Genomic DNA, 16,496 nt, shown 5'->3' with positions numbered 1-16,496 from the left:
CTGTCGGCTGGTGGAGATGCCCCACAGCTCCAATCAGTTCTCCAGCCTCCTCCTCTGAGTGCCTTCCTTGGCCGCATCTAGAAACTTCTACCTAGACATCCCACAGGCCTGTCAAAACCAAACCCAACATTTTCCCCCAACCTGGCTTGCTCTTCTATTACCAGATGCCACACTGATGGTCCTACAGGAGAAACCTGGAGCTCATTCCTGACCCCTCCACATGCTCCCCCTACCAGCCGATGGCATGTCTCACTCTGACGTCATTCCCTCTTATCCACACACTTGGCTCCTGTCGTGGCATCCAGTCTCCCCCCAGACACCAAACCCTTGCAGGAGTCTCCTTTGCCAGGCTCTGATAGTGCCTCTTTTTTTCCAAGCCCACCGCCAGCCAAAATGATCTTCTTTTTGGAGGGGGGCGGGGAAACAGATCCTATTCAACCATAACCAAAACTGAAGGTGGGGCTGGGGAGAGAGTTCAGTCAGTAAAGTGTTTGCTGTGAAAGCATGAGGACCTGAGTTTGATCCCCGACACCGACGTAAAAAGCCCAGCACTGGGGTGCACATCTGTAAATCCAGTGCCGGGGAAGCAGAAGCCCCGCTCACTGGCTAACCAGACCGGATGGGTTGGTAAACTGTCCCAGTGAGAAAGCCCCTCTCAAAAAATGAAGTTAAGTAGATAGCTTAGGCAGTAAAGCAACTGCCATGCAGTCACAAAGAGCTGAGTTTGGGTTCTCTGCATCCACATAAAAAGTCAGACTGCATCGGTAACCCTGATAACCACAGGCAGGTCCCTGAAGCTCACTGGCCAGTCAGCTTAGCCAATCAGTGAGTTCTGGCCTCAGTGAGAGACCCTGTCTCAAGCACAGAGGTGGAGAAGGATAGAGAAAGACGCTGTATGTTGGCCTCTGGCCTACACACACCCCAGCACTCACATATACTATAGATTAAACATACACAATTTTTTAAAAAATGTAATGATTACTGAGGAACCACACACGCATCTATATACATACATGAAACAACAAAACCCCAAAGCCTGAATTAAGGTGTGACTCCATCACTATTCTCAATTTGAACTCCACCTTCAAGGACAAATTGTAAATGGCATCAATATAAACTTGCATCTAGGATCAGCCAAGGAAGACCTTTCAGAAACTGCCCTTATCGCCTGGTGCTCAGGGTACAGGCTGCACCTGTCCCTCATGCTCATTCACCATGTTCAGCACAATGGTACCTATGGGCAGGTGGAGGGACTTAGTACTGTACAGAGCCTGGGGCAGGGGGATAGCTCTGATGAAGTCCTATCTAGTGGACCTCAGTCCCTGGGTGTGACACACCACTGCTGTCTTAACTGGCAAGAGGCCCTCACAGGATTGGACCTATTAGCACTCCCTCATAGAAGAAGTGGGGGTAGTGTGATGAGGTTTGCTTAAGATTCCAGCTACTCCCTCCCTCAACCCCCTCTAGCACCCTTGGTTGCACTCCATCTTGATGTACTAGAACTCAAAGGAGGTGGAAGATTGGCTCCAGCAGTGTAGCTTTTGTGAGTCATCATCTGTGTTGGGGTCACCTACGCTGGGGTATGCTTTTTTGATGATGCAGCTGCTTTTTGAGTCACCCACAACCCTCACCTGCTGTGGGATGTCTTTCTGTATGCTGTGAATATGTGTTGCTCCCATTGGCTAATAAATAAAGCTGTTTGGCCAATGGCAAGGCAGAGTAAGGTTAGGTGGTACATCCGAACTGAAGAGGAGATGAAGAAGGGTGGAGTTGGAAGAGATGCCAGCCCACTCACCACCCAAGGAGCAACAAGATGCCCACAGACTGGTAACATCATGGCCATGTGGCAGCATATAGATTAATAGAAATGGGTTGGGTTAAGTTATAAGAGCTAGCTAGCAAGAAGCCTGACCCATAGGCCACACAGTTTGTAAATAATATATGCCTCTGTGTGTTTACTTGGGGCCAAGTAGCTGCAGGACATGGGTGGGAGAGATTTGTCCCTGACTACAGGGCCAGGCAGGACCAGAGAAACTTCTAGTTATATTTGGTGCCCCACATTGGGTGCCACTTGTTAAGATCAATCATGTGAATCTATTTAATGGGTAACAGAGATTTATTAAGATATAAATTGGGCTGGAAGATGGCTCAGTGGCTAAGAGCACCAGCTGCTCTTCCAGAGGACCTGGGTTAGATTCTCAGCACCCACATGGCCGCTCACAACTGTCTGTAACTCCATTTCCAGGGGACCAGACACCCATGGCAAAACACCAATGAGCATAAAATAAAGTTAAATTAAAAAAAATTTTTTAAAAGATATAAATTGAGGGAAAGTAATGATTACCAGAAAGCAATTGCCTTGCACGGTAGTAACGTCAGACATCAGCACCCAACTTGCCGTGTGTGCATTTGTGAGGCCACCTGCTCCTTTCCATCGTGCCGAGCCACTGAAAAGTCACCATGAGCAAGGCCCACCCTTCCAAATTGAAAAAATTTATGGACAAGAAGTTATCATTGAAGTTAAATGGTGGCAGACATGAACAAGGAATACTATGGGGCTTTGATCCCTTTATGAATCTTGTGATTGGTGAGTGTGTGGAGATGGTAAGTAGTGGGCAATAGAATAACATCGGAATGGTGGTCATACAAGGAAACAGCATCATTATGTTAGAAGCCTTGGAAAGAGTCTAAACAATGGCTGTTCAGCAGAGGAGTCCACACCCCTCCCCAAAGTACTGTCTGACTGGGGTGTAGAATTGGCTCATGTACATTTTCATATGAAACTTTTTGATAAATAAACGTTTGTGATACTCAAAAGAGAGAGATATATATAAATTGAGGAAATACACTCACAAATACAGAACGAAGTAGATAGCTGAAGTCGTCCTCTGATCTGACCGGGAGCCAATCCACCTGGCAGTTCAATCAGACCAGGAAGTAGGCAGCAGGGAGAAGGGGCTCATGAACCTTCTCTCTTACCTTTTAAGAGGTCACATACAACAGCAGGAAGCACCACCTCCTTCAGGCCCTATAGCTCAAGGTCATGGGCAGAGCAAATACTACTATACTCACCCAGGCTCCCGTAACTCAGCTCCAATAAACAAATTGGTTTGGATGTAATTGTTTCTTTTGTCTGCTAGTGTCATATCTGGGGTGAATAGATGTTCTATTAGTCTCTTTCAGTCCCCACCCCCACCCCCCATGAAGCATACTACCATGAGGGACTCGGGCCTGCGAAGTCAGAAATGATTGGAAGGAAAGTTGGCAAAGGAGGGTCCTAAGAGGGTCAGAGGGTACCAGAGAAGATACTGAAGGCAGACCAAAGGCTTGGTTAGTCCCTGGGGTCTGGCAAAGCATTAGTGAATGGCAACAGCCGATTTCTGAGAGAAAAAGCTAAAGGTGGCACATGCTCTCTGACTTTCCTTTCAAATTCCACTGCCTTTAACAAGGACTTTTGCCATGGAGACTCTACATGGAGGCCCACATAGGCCCGCATTCGCTCACCTGGAATCAGCTGCTTGGCCCTGGGCCAGCATCTCCATGGTGTAGGTAGGCCTGCCTGCTGCTGCCTCTGGAGCGTCTAATTAATAACAGATTTGAGTGCATTTGTTTGCTTTGCTTTTAGAAGGCAGCCATGAACTAAACATGCATTAGGTGAATGAAGTAGCCCCTTTCCCTCAAGCTTTCTTCCCTGCCAGGCTGCCCCAACATGCCCAAAGCGACAAGCCCTGAAGAACTCAGTGTGGGGTTCTATGAGCTCCCCAGAGCCTCCCCCAGAAAGGAAACCACAATTCATTCTGTGAGCCCTTCTCTGTCTTTCGCTCAGACTCCTCCACATTCTGCTGAACACCACTCGAGAGTGCCACCCTCAGATGGCTCCTAGCTTCCGATGAGAACTCCAAGCCCTTAGCAACCAAGTCACATGTGTGGTGGTATTGTGTTCCCCAAAATATTGTGAACCCTAATAAATTTATCTGGGGTCAGAGACAGAACAGCCACAATATTAAACATAAAGGATAGGCAGTGGTAGCACACGCCTTTAATCCTAGCATTCCAGAGGCAGAAATCCATGTGTTCAAGGATACAGACAGGCATGGTGACTCATCATGCCTTTAATCCCAGAAAGCCAGCCTTTAATCCCAGGGAGTGGTGGTAGAAGGCAGAAAGGTATATAAGGCGTGAGGACCAGAAACAAGCAGCATTTGGCTGGTTAAGCATTTGGCTGGTTAAGCTTTCAGGCTTCTAGCAGCAGTTCAGCTGAGACCCATTCTGAATGAGGACTCAGAGGCCTCCAGTTTAAGGAAACAAGACCAGCTGAGGATCCTGCGAGGTGAGGTAGCTGTGGTTTGTTCTGGTTTTCTGATCTCCAGCATTCACCCCAATAACTGGCCCCAAGTTTGATTTTATTAATAAGACGCTCTAAGATTCATGCTACACACATGGGCAGTGAGGCCTGGAACTCAGACATCGCACTCCTGAAAGCACGCTTGTGGAACAAGCTTCAGCCATTCATCTTCCACATTCTCTGACTCTCTCCACATAAGGCTGTGGACAACTGAGATGCAGGTTCTAAGGGAACCATGTACACATAGCTTTGAACAAAGTACTCAATAGAGCTTTGCTCACAGAGCACATGGGTGCCTTGCTTAGTCACACCAAGCAACACCTCACCCCACCAAACTCTCCCTCCCTAGTGTGAGCCCCTCTTTTGGATTGTGACGTTAAAAGCCCCTGGGCAGCCTTTATCCATTCACTTAACATCCATAAACCCATCTTTCTGAGTGGAAGTCACCACACATTCCCACATTTCCGAATTCACCATCAATCACCCTGTGGTTTCTCTGGGGCTGGCAGGCCTGGCTTTGCACACAGCAGGGTCACAGAACTAGCAGTGGGGTGGCCTCTGCACAGAGGAGGCATCCTAAGAGGGGGTCCACTGCCAGCCACCCCAGCCACAGCACAGCCTCTTCCATGGGGCGCCGAGTAATTGGTTCTGTATGGTGTTTGTTATGGCTTATGTCAAAAAATCAGAAAAGAAGCCTCTGGGGGAGGAAGGCTTTTGTCAGACACCACATGGCTGGGCCCCTGCTGTGGCTCTGCTAACCTGGTCCCAATTAGGGGTTTGTGGGACTCGGGCTGTGAGCTTGTTTTTGAAGCTCTTTGACTGAATTTTGCCTCCTCAGAGCCCCGCTTCCTTTTCAAAATGCAGACTTGCAAAAGCCTTGGAGGCGCGCCTGAGCGGGGGGTCCTACAGTCGGGCAGTGTTGGAATACTGTTCATTCTTGCCTCTCTGCACCAGGTAGTGCCCAGAGCCAGGTTGTGGGGCTGACACTCAAGCAGATGGATGCTTCCAACTGATGCTAGTCACCTTGATTCATGAGGGAGCTGGATGGAAACTTGGGGAGAGATGCTGTTTTCTTCCAAGCCTTGGGCACCATTTTGCCATCTACAAAAATACCCTTTGCTATATTTAGGCCCTACTCACAGGCCCTGCTCTCGAGAATGTTTCTCAGGCTGTTTTTATCATTTAATATTTTTTCCTGCCACCTGGAGAAATCATCAAGCATTTGAGTCCCCCGAATTCACTCTTCCTGCAGCTCTCTAATTAAAACAAACCGTTGGCCAAATTACTACCTTCAAACGGAATTCGGGCGTCAGTGGAAAGTACTGGCGTGTGTTTTTCCCACCCCCATGACTCCTCGCTAGTGTTTATGAGGCACCTGCCCTGTGCCAGGCCCTGCTCTGTGCTATACACAGGTTTGCTCACTTCAGGCTCTTGTTCCCTGTGGGAACCATGAGTCACCATCACACCAGGTTAAAGACAAAGAAGGCCCACCAGGGAAGTACAGCCATTGGTCCCCATCCCCAGAGCCTCAGGGAGAATGATGCAAGGCTTTGCTTGACTGTCCTGGGACTGATTTGTGTGGTGTGACACTCTTCCTGGAGAGGCGTGAAGAAACATTTCCTTACCCCAGATAGGGAACTGAGGTCAGACTACGGTGTGGATAACACTGAAGTCCGTCTTGGTGAATCAGTGGGTTTTATTGGGGTTACTTACAGGAGTATGGGTGAGAGGTTACTTATGGAAGCAGAAATGACTCAAGGGTAGCTATATCAAAACAGCCCTCCCCAGCATGGGTGACAGCTCCTCAAAGCTGGAGGAGAGTGTTGGAGAGTGTCCTTTCCAGGTAGTTCAGCTAGTCTCAGCCTCTTCCAGACAGCTCAGATGGTCACTGCTCCTTCCAAGCATTTTGGCTGGTCTGCTCCAGGCAGCTCAGAACATCTGAGAGCTCCCCTCAGCCATTTTTACTGCCCGTATAAGCATAGGGCAGGAGAGACCTAATGAATCTGGTCAGTTTCAGGGACTTCCTAAAGCCTTTGAGTTGTTTACTTTCTGTCTTAAGGAGCCTATTCTCTACAGGATGGAGTGTTTCACCTCCCCCCAGAAAATCCTGTGTCTTAAATAGCTTCCTCATAGGAAGGACAGTTTCCCTCCCCTTTAACATCCTGTGCCTTAACCAGCTTCCCCGAGAATAAAATGTTTTCCTCTTAGAACATCCTGTGCGTTACTGAACTTCCCTCCAAGATGGAACATTTTGTCTCAGAGGGAATTGCTGCACAACATGACACCAAGACTCTCTTGAAGGAGACCCCTGTATAGCAGGGGCTCCCTCCTGGACCCCAATTAGGCACAAACCACACACAGAGAGACCCTTTACTAAGCAGGAAAGAAAAGTTAAAGTGGCTGCTTTCTGACTCAGGCAGAAAAACAGCAGCAATTGGCCTTGCAGGTGGAATTTTTAAGAAGGGAAAAGGGGAAAGTCTGTGTTAGAATGGGCTATGGTGTGGCGGTAAAAGAGACAGGGGACAAGGGGAAAGGGGAAAGGGACAATGGAAAAGGAGCAGGGGTATTTGTCCTGGAGGGACAAAGGACTGCCTTGTATAGAGGAGACAGATGTGGCCCATAGGCAGATGGCTGTTTATAAAGGTAAAATGGGAAACCCTGTGTTAGGATGAGGTGCTTAATTTTAATTGGACATGTTAATTAGGCAAACCAAAGGGGCTTTTGATTGCTGGACTTCAATACTTTGATAGCTGGACCTTGGTAGTCAGCCTCAGGAGGAGGAAGTGGCCAAATAAGGGAATGGACCTGGGGGCTAGCTTCAGGAATGTCGCAAGGCCCAGGGAATTGGGGAGAAGGGCAAATGCCACCAGAGCCACACGTTCGAGTGGGCCAGTGTCCTCTCATCCCTCCTATATGGCACTCAGTGCTAGAAGAGGCAGGTTAGGGACAGTGACTTCTGAGGGTACAGATTTTATTTGCGCATGGAATCCCATAGGAATCTGGAAGTGCGTTCTGAGGGAGGGCTCTGACCCAGGAGGGGTTGATGAGAGCCCATCTCCTAGTACAGGGGTTCCCCAACCTCAGTCCCACTCTCAGAGTCTGTTCTTCGCCTCTAGCCCCCTCCTCAACGAGGGTGACATTGACACTCTGTTTACTGCTCCTGGGGTTCTAGCACTACAGATGTAAAACAGAGAAGTTCTCCTAAACCAGCCCTGCTTCAAAGATTAGCTCTCTCTCTCTGGTGGGTGTGGTCTTTGGCTCAGACACCTGATCTAGTCTGCTCATCATCCACGCTGCTGTTTGGGCTTAGGCCTGGCTTCTGCAGAGCAGCCAACAGCTTCCTGACTGTGTGGTTTCCGACCTCCTTCTGGGAAGGTCGGTCACAACAGTAAGGGCTGCATCCTCCTGAAACTGCCCTTCCCTGCTGGTCCAGGAAATCGAGAACAACTGTGACCTTCAGCAGTGACACAGGCCACGCAGCACATGGGGTTATCACCTCCACCTGACAGAGAAATGAAGGCTGCCACGTTTTGTTTGTGTGGTTTGCAAAGGGGTTTCTTGTAGCCCCAGATTGACCTCAAACATGAGGATGGCCTTAAGCTTCTGATCCCCCTGCCTCTGCCTTAAGAGAGCTAGGATTATAGGTATGCACCTCCACATCCAGTTTTTTGTGATGCTGGAGATCATATTCAGTGTTTCAAGCGTGGTGGACAAACATTCAACCAACTGAGCTACACCCCTAGCCCCTGAAGCAGTCATTCATGAAGATATCTGAGAACCTTGGGGCCAGATTCCTCCAAGGAACAAGCCTGACTTCATCATTCTCCCAAACCTTATGGGATCCACGCCTACTCCCACCCCTCCCCCCACCCCTACCATGTCTAACCTCAGGTGTGGACAACGGCTTTACAGCCCCGTCAGGAATGGTCCTGCCTGCTAGTCCAGCCTTAGCCCCTCTAGAACCAACTACACCCAAGAGAACCTTTGCGTGAACTGTCACCTGGGTTACCTTCCCCATCAGTGCACCTGGCAAACTCCCCTTCCTCCTCTCTCAGTCTGTAAGGGAGCATCGGTGTTTCAAGGCTCTGCCCCAACAGTGACTCCTTTCTTCCTGCTTCTGGGTTCTCCCATGCCTACTATATGCACCTCTCATGGGACACCTCTGACTGTCCTTTGTCCACTTCCGGTGGTTGACAGTAGGACCTGAGAGGAAAGGATAGTTTTGGATAGTGCTAGATAGTTTTATGTCAACGACACAAGCTAAAGTCCTTTGAGAGGAGGAGCCCCAATAAAGAAAATGCCTCCATAAGATCTAACTATAGGGAAGCCAGCATGGTATTTTTTTTTTATTATTAATAATTGATGGGAGAAAGGCACAGCCAACCCTGGGTGGTGGCACCCCTGGGTTGGTGGTCCTGGGATCTATAAGAAAACAGACTGAGCAAGCCAGGGGAAGCAAGCCAGTAAGCAGCACTCCTCCATGGCCTCTGCATCAGCTCCTGCCTCCAGGTTCCTGCCCTGTTTGAGTTCCTGTCCTGACTTCCTTTGAGGATGAACAGAGATAAGGAAGTCTCTGTGCCTTCAAATCCCTCCCAGGCTTGCCCACACTGACTAGAGAGTTTGCAGAGGATCCAGTCCCCCAGCCCTACCCAAGTCACCCTCCTTTTAGACCTCTGCCTTCCTCTGGTACCCAGACCACCCCAGCTAATCTTCTCACTGAGAATTTAAACCTTCAACTTAGAATCTGAGTGTCTGTCTACCCCTGATGATGGCAAAGTTCTGCATGGTTTCCTCTGGTGTGCTCTCTCCTCACTGTCCTGTGCCCTGACTTTGCTGGTATCCTGTGCATGGGCAAAAACATGGTGTGATTTGGGCCAAGTGTCCCTCAGAGGGACTGGTTCTTAAGGCTTAATGTCCAGATAGTGGAGTCAAGCATGACAGGGTGGTTTATCATGAAGGGTCTGACTTCAACAATCGATTCATCCATCAAGGATTAATAATTGGCCAGACTATAGCGGGCTAGCAGAGACCAGAGAAGGTGGGGCCTGGCTGGAAGAAGTGGGAAACTGGTGGTGTCTTTGAAGGTTATGTCTTTTTGCTGGCCTCTTCTGTATTTTTCTAATTACTCATTGCTGTGAGTAATTAGAATTAGAATCCTCCCCCACCACACGTTCCCACTGCCATGATATTTTATCTTGTCTCAGGCCCAGAGAAATGGATCCAGCCGGACTACATTGAGCCCTCTGAAATCCTGAACAAAGTCAATCTTTTCTCCTTTTAATTTTTTTTTTTTAAAGATTTACTTATTTCACTTTTATGTGTATGGCGATTTTGCCCGCTTGTACGTCCGTGCACTGTGTGTGCAGTACCCTCAGAGGCCAGGAGAGGGCATCGGATCCCTTTGCACTGGGGTTACATGTGGATGCTGGGATACCGGGAAGTGAACCCAGGTCCTCTGCAGGAGCAACAAGTGTTCCTTAATAACCAAACCATCTCTCCACTCCTCCTTCTAACTTTAAGCCAGGTCTTTTGTCACCATGATAAAAGACTGGTGACTACAAAGCATGATGACACACATGTGTTGCAGAGGCTCATTTCCTCACTCTTCATTCCCAAAAACCTTGAGGCTATGAGACTTTTTGTTTTGTTCTGCTATTTTTCAAGACAGGGTTTCTCTGTGTCCTGGAACTCACCTTGTCAACCAGGCTGGCCTCAAACTGAGAGATCCCCCTGCCTCTGTCTCCCAAGTGCTGGGATTAAAGGCATGCGCCACCACCATCTGACAACCTCGAGGCTATGAAGCACCTAAGAACCATATGGACTATGAGGTGAGCACAAACTCTCAGTGCCCAGTTCCTTGGAGGGGGGGGGCATACTCAGGCTCTGTTGGTTGAGGAGTTTCCAAGGTGGGAGGAACCTAAGCACAGAGCCCCCAAGTACCTCACTCTGCCTGGTGTGGCTCTGGTAAGAAGAAATATTGCCTGGATTTCATGGCCTGTTTCTCATTATCGTTCATGGTACCATCTTGGGCCATAGTATCCTGGGTATGCAGTAATCTCTGTCGAGGCAGGATCTGTGTTCAGACCCCTGAAGTCATAAAAGGATAACCCCTTGTGTCTGTGCTGCTGTGTGCTGAGTTTACAGGTCCTGAAACATTCTTAGCTGGCCGCTCTGCCTGTTGGGTGGTCAGTCAGCCTGTCAAGTGAAGGAGGGGTTGCATGGGTAGAAAGATGTGAACACACTAGAAAGCTCTTCAGGAGGCTCGATTGCCTAGGTCATGAATGGCCAGGGATGAAACCCAGAGAAGAAGAAAAGTCCCAAGTGTCTTGCTTTGTTCTAGCAGCTGGCCAGTTGTTGGTATCAGTCACAGAAGTTAGCTGGCTTTGATGTGAGGACACATGTAAGAATTTGCAATGGCTGCTATAATAACACACCACAGTCCAGGGGACTTAAGCTTCAGCAATGAGTTGTCTTGCTAGGGGGAGTGGGGAAGCCCCAAGTGAATGTGCAAAGGAGTAGATGAAGTCCTAATGAATGTGTGTTGTTGACATGAGCACAGCCATTCCTGAACCCCAATGCCTCAGACCCATTGAATGGCAAAGCCTTCCCCCAGTTAAACTCAGGGGGTTGCCATTGCCTTCTTCTGGTCCAAGTAGAAGTGTTTATGAATGAATGACAGGTGTGCAAAAACTATCAAACTCAGCTTCCTCCTGGGGATGTTGCAGCCTGAGACTGTTCCCCTATGGGGACCTTCTACATAGTCTAGCTAACCCTGCCTCCTTATTCAGTTGAATGCAACAAACCTGCCTCCTCTGTTGAGATGTATAAAATAAATGGGCTGGGCTTCTGGGATGCAGTTGGTGCCCGCCATCAGAGCAAGCATAGCCCACCCAATCCTAGCTTTTCTGTATAAGTGTCTGTGCATCTGTCTTTTCTTTCTTTTTTTTTTTTTTTTTTTGGTTTTTCGAGACAGGGTTTCTCTGTGTAGCTTTGTGCCTTTCCTGGAACTCGCTTGGGAGACCAAGCTGGCCTCGAACTCACAGAGATCCGCCTGGCTCTGCCTCCCGAGTGCTGGGATTAAAGGCGTGCGCCACCACCGCCCGGCTGCATCTGTCTTTTCTTATCGCTCATTGCCCAGTCAAATTTCCAGGACCAAGCAGTGTAGGACGAGGTACCTTGCATTTCTAGAAAACAGAAAAGTCGAGATGTCTCCAGGACTGATTTCTTCTGAGTCCTTTCTCCTTGGCTGTTTACAGACATCCATCTTCCCCCTGTATACTTGTATGGTTATCCCTTCGTGCGTTTCTATATTTCCATCTCCCTGTAAGGACAGCATCATGTTGGATTAGGACACATCATAACGACCTCAATCAACCTTAGTGCTTTACCGACTCCAAGTATGTCAGGTGCTGAGATCCTGGGTTTTAGGACATTAGCATATGTATTTGGGGGCGGGGGTCATGATGCAGCCATTATAGTACATATCCGGTTTAAAACAGGCTGAGTTCTAAGAAACAGACAAGCATCCAAGAGGCGATGGTGGGGTGTGTTTCTGAATTTGGGGGACAGCTTGGCTGGAGACGTGAATTTGGATGTAAAGAGTGACAGGGATCAAGTCCTGAGAGGGGAGGGAGAAGAGCATAAGACCTGCTGGGAAAAGTGCAGATGGAAGCTGTGGCCAGAGAATCAGAAGACCCATGGATAGATAGAGTCCTAGAAGGCCCCGAGCAAGGAATTACTTTAAGGCAGTGATTTTCAACTATGGGTCACAACCCCCTTGACAACCCTCTATCTCCAAAAATATTTACATTGTGATCCATAACAGCAGCAAGATTACAGTTATGAAGCATCAATGAAAATAATTTTATGGTTGGGGATCATCACAACATGAGGGACTGTATTAAAGGGCCGCAGCATTAAAATTGAGAACCACTGCTTTAAGGAGTGGCCGCCATGGATCCAGTTTCTCCATATTATGCCACACACACACACATGCTGTAGCTCTGGGGCCTCTTCATACCTGGTTCTCACTCAGTTCTCTGTTTTTTGCAAGATGCGACATAGTTAAGAGAAGCAGCTGAGTTTCATCACCCCAGGACTGTGGTTTGGAAAGAGAATAAAAATTAAAATACAAAATATTGTATCCCCCTAGCGGGTATGGTTTTTTATGTTCGTGAAATCAGCCCGCTTTCCGGGTGGGACAAATAAGCATGTCTTTTAATCTTGATCTCAAGATGCTCATGTCTCCCCCAGGAGATTCTGAAGTTAAATGGCACATCCAAATGGATATTCTACTTGGAAGGTTAAAAGAAGGCGGGGAGATCCATCCAGCCTGTGCTTACTGTGTAGCCTTGTTTGGTCTCTCGGCATCCATTGGTTGAAGGGAATGATGCCTTCCAGATGCTTCCAGTCTTCTCCAGCCAAGAATCTGGCTGGCCAACTGGGCCCCCACCCTCAGTCTGGCTGCCCACAGCCAGATGGACTTTCCCAGCCCAGCTTCTCACACGCCCACCGCAGCTGTGTCTGTGGTCTTGCCTCATGTGGTAGACAGGGCCGAGCAGGCTCCCCTGCAGACCCTTCCTCATGTCATAGACAGGGCCAAGCAGGCTCCCCTGCAGACCCTTCCTCATGTAGTAGACAGGGCCGAGCAGGCTCCCCTACAGACCCTTCCTCATGTCATAGACAGGGTCGAGCAGGCTCCCCTGTAGACCCTTCCTCATGTCATAGACAGGGTCGAGGAGGCTCCCCTGCAGACCCTTCCTCATGTAGTAGACAGGGCCGAGCAGGCTCCCCTGCAGACCCTTCCTCATGTCATAGACAGGGCAAGCAGGCTCCCCTGCAGACCCTTCCTCATGTAGTAGACAGGGCCGAGCAGGCTCCCCTACAGACCCCTCAGTTCTAGGGTGTGCCTTGTTGGGCCTCGTTGGTTTACCAGGCCTCAGCATGAGAGGAATCCTTTGGAAATCACTTGGAAAGGATTTGGTGACCCTGAGCCACCCTCTCAGTCCTCTCTCTGCAGCTCCTCTTCTCTCTCCTTCTTCTTCTGTTGGTGTTGTGAGTATCCTGATGCCTGAATGGGTCTGCTCCTGGTGACAGGGCCTCCAAACTGTTGCACTACACTTGTGACTACTCCGTTCTTGGCACTTGCTATATACTGATTTGAATGGATAAATATCAACTTTCTCCTTTCCTTCCTTCCCTTCCCTTCCTTTCCCTTCCTTCCTTCCTTGCTTGCTCCCTTCCTTCTTTCTTTCTGTTTTTTGCTTTTTGTTTTTGTTTTTCAAGACAGAGTTTCTCTGTGTAGCCCTGGCTGTCCTGGAACTCGCTCTGTAGACCAGGCTGGCCTCGAACTCACAGAGATCCACCTGCCTCTGCCTCCCAAGTGCTGAGATTAAAGGCGTGCACTATCACCGCCTGGTTGTAAATTCTTTCTTATATTTTCATGTTTCAATAAATTAGACCCCAATATTAGGAGTCATTTTTAACTTTTTTCATGTGCACGTGTGTATACACGTTTGCATGCACATGGGTGCGCTTGTGTGCGGATGTGTGTGCATTTACACAGATGCCGGTGCCCATGCATGTGCACAAGGAAGCCTGAAGTTGATGTTTTCCTTGATTGTTTTTCACTTTATTTATTGAGGCAAGTTCTCTCACTGGACCACAGCTCACCCACCAATTTTGCTAGTTTAACTAGCCAGCTTGCCGCAGGGATACCCTGCCTCTTCACACCCCGGGATTGCACGTGGTCACCACATTGGCCTAGTGAACTCCAGTCCTTATGTTTATGTGGCAAGCGCTTTATCCAATGAGCTATTTCTACATTCCTCTTAATTTTCTATTTTGAAAAATAAAAATTAAAAATTCACAGAAAAGGAGTTGGGAATTTAGCTCAGTGGTAGAGTGCTTGCCTAGCAAGCGCAAGGCCCTGGGTTCAGCCCTCAGCTCTGAAAAAAAACAAAATCACAGAAAGTTATGAAAAACACCACAGAGAGACGTCTGTTTCTGGGCAGATAGACAGATGTCCTCTCCCCATTCCGCCCACCAAATGCAACTGAAAACCCTAGACACAGAGAGACTGACGGACAGGTTGGGGCCAACAAGTGACTTCCAGGTCTAAGGAGCCCAGGAGGCTGCCATCCAGAACCAGGAACAGACACAAACTAAACTCAGGCCAACAGAGCTAGGCCACTGCAGGCTACCAAGACAGAGTAAGTGGTGTGCTTCTGCTGAGCACAACAGTCAGGGAGTGACTAACACACACACACACACACACACACACACACACACACACACGCCAAATCCTGTGAAGTGTCCAAACTTTCTGCCAACTGGTATTGCGGACCAAAGAGCAAGACCTCCATTCCTGCCAGGGAGACAGGTTCCTTGCCATGGTGTCAGGAGAGACTGCTCTCACGCAGAATATCAAGGCACCTTTCTCGCTCCTACTAGGAGTCAAGATTCTCGTCATGTCCTCCGGTGGCGGAGCTGACCCTCCACCAGCTCCGTGGCTGCAGGCAGGTATTGGTGGAGGCTGGTACAGAGCTGGAACTGTCACTTCCACTCAGCAGTGACAAGGAGCAGACCTCTCCCACCCCAGGTTATCAAGGAAGGCTGAGTAGGAAAGCTGGCCTTCTCCCTCCACCGTGGTAATGGGGCAGCGTCCCCTCCCCCTGCCAGAGCTGCACAAGAAAAAGCCAGCTGCAGCAGGACACTTAAATAAGATCCAGAGTCTCAGTTGAAATACGAGACTGTTCAGGTTTCAACGGAAAAATCACTCATCAGCATGCCAACTGCCAGAGAGATCGCAATCGGAGTGAAAAATGACAAGGAATAGATACAACCATGGGGTAGCAGGCATGTCAGATTATCAGGCTAAGATCTTGAGGCTGCAATGATAAAAATGTTTCCGTAGGCAATTAGTCTGGAAGACAAGAAAAAAGAAAAATAGAGGCTCAACAAATAATCATAAAGGGAAATATATAAACAGAAATGTAGAAAAATAGAAATTGTCCAGTAAGAATAATAGAAGAAAGACCAGAAGAAAATCCCAGCAGAACCCTGGGGGAGAGTTGTTAATGGGATTCTGTAATAAGAAAAGGGGGTAGAGACGAAATAATTTAAAACTCCCCAAATTAGGGGAATGGACAAATCTCTGAGAATCTCAGTTAACCTCCAAATTGAAGTCACCAAGACAGCGCCAGGTCAAACTGTCCCAAACTGTAAACAAAGGGAAATATTTGAAAGCAGTGTGCTGCTTCCTGTGGGATCAGTACTTACCACAGAGTCCTCATCCTAACTGTTGGGTCAGTACTTACTGCACAGTCCTCATCCTAACTGTGGGGTCAGAAGGCAAGCTCTTGACACTCTACAAGACTGAGAGGAAAAAAGTCAGCATCTATCCCAGTGAAAATGCGTGTTAAGAACAAAAGGACAGAGTGGGAAGGACGGTCCAGTGGTTAAGAGCACACACTGCTCTTGCAGGACCAGGGTTCCATTCCTGGCACCCAGATCTGACAGTTCAAGACAAGCAGTAACTCCAGCTCCAAGTAATCTGACACTTCTGGCCATCCTGGGCTCTTGTATGTACATGCGTGTGCATGTACACACACACACACTCACACACATGCACTCATACACACCTTCTCATACATGCACACACATACTCTCACACAACTACAAATAAAAAATAAAATACTGAGACATGGGTGGTAAACAATAAGCTCTTTTCAAAAAGAAAGGAAGGGGCTGGAGAGATGGCTCTGTGGTTAAGAGCACTGGCTGCTCTTTCCAGAGGACCCAGGTTCAATTCCCAGCCCCCATATGGTGGCTCACAACTGTCTGTCAACTCAGATCCAGGGAATCCAACAGCTTTTCTTACTTCTTTTGGCTCCTCTATGCACATGGTACACAGAGGTACACTCAGGTGCGTGTGCACGCTGATACACACACACACACACACACACACACACACACACAAAATTAAGTAAATTAATATTAAAAGAGAGGGGGAAAAAAAGGAAAGAAGCCTGTCATGGTAACACACATCTGTAATCCCAGCACTTGGGATGCAGAGGCAGGCAGATCTCTGTGAGTTTGAGGCCAACCTGGTCTACATAGCAAGATCTAGACCAGCCAAGGCTACATGTTG

At 48.5% G+C, this 16,496-nt stretch overlaps 1 long non-coding RNA gene and 1 pseudogene across 1 annotated transcript; one reads left to right on the top strand and one right to left on the bottom strand.

Annotated features, from left to right (window-relative positions):
- The first annotated feature begins 2,460 nt into the window (after window positions 1-2,460).
- On the top strand, window positions 2,461-2,691 carry LOC131897223 (small nuclear ribonucleoprotein G-like; annotated as a pseudogene).
- An 8,774-nt stretch (window positions 2,692-11,465) lies between these two features.
- LOC131897231 (uncharacterized) lies at window positions 11,466-13,142 on the bottom strand. The gene is made up of 3 exons (XR_009375599.1): window positions 12,688-13,142; window positions 12,366-12,443; window positions 11,466-11,666 (listed from the first exon to the last, which is right to left on the bottom strand). It is a non-coding gene; the product is annotated as an uncharacterized LOC131897231 (long non-coding RNA).
- Between the last annotated feature and the right edge of the window lie 3,354 nt (window positions 13,143-16,496).

Source organism: Peromyscus eremicus, chromosome 20 (genome assembly GCF_949786415.1).
Source record: "Peromyscus eremicus chromosome 20, PerEre_H2_v1, whole genome shotgun sequence".
In the NCBI taxonomy this organism is placed as follows: Eukaryota; Metazoa; Chordata; class Mammalia; order Rodentia; family Cricetidae; genus Peromyscus; species Peromyscus eremicus.
Note: the sequence above shows the minus strand (reverse complement) of the source record. Positions and strands in the feature narration are given on the sequence as shown.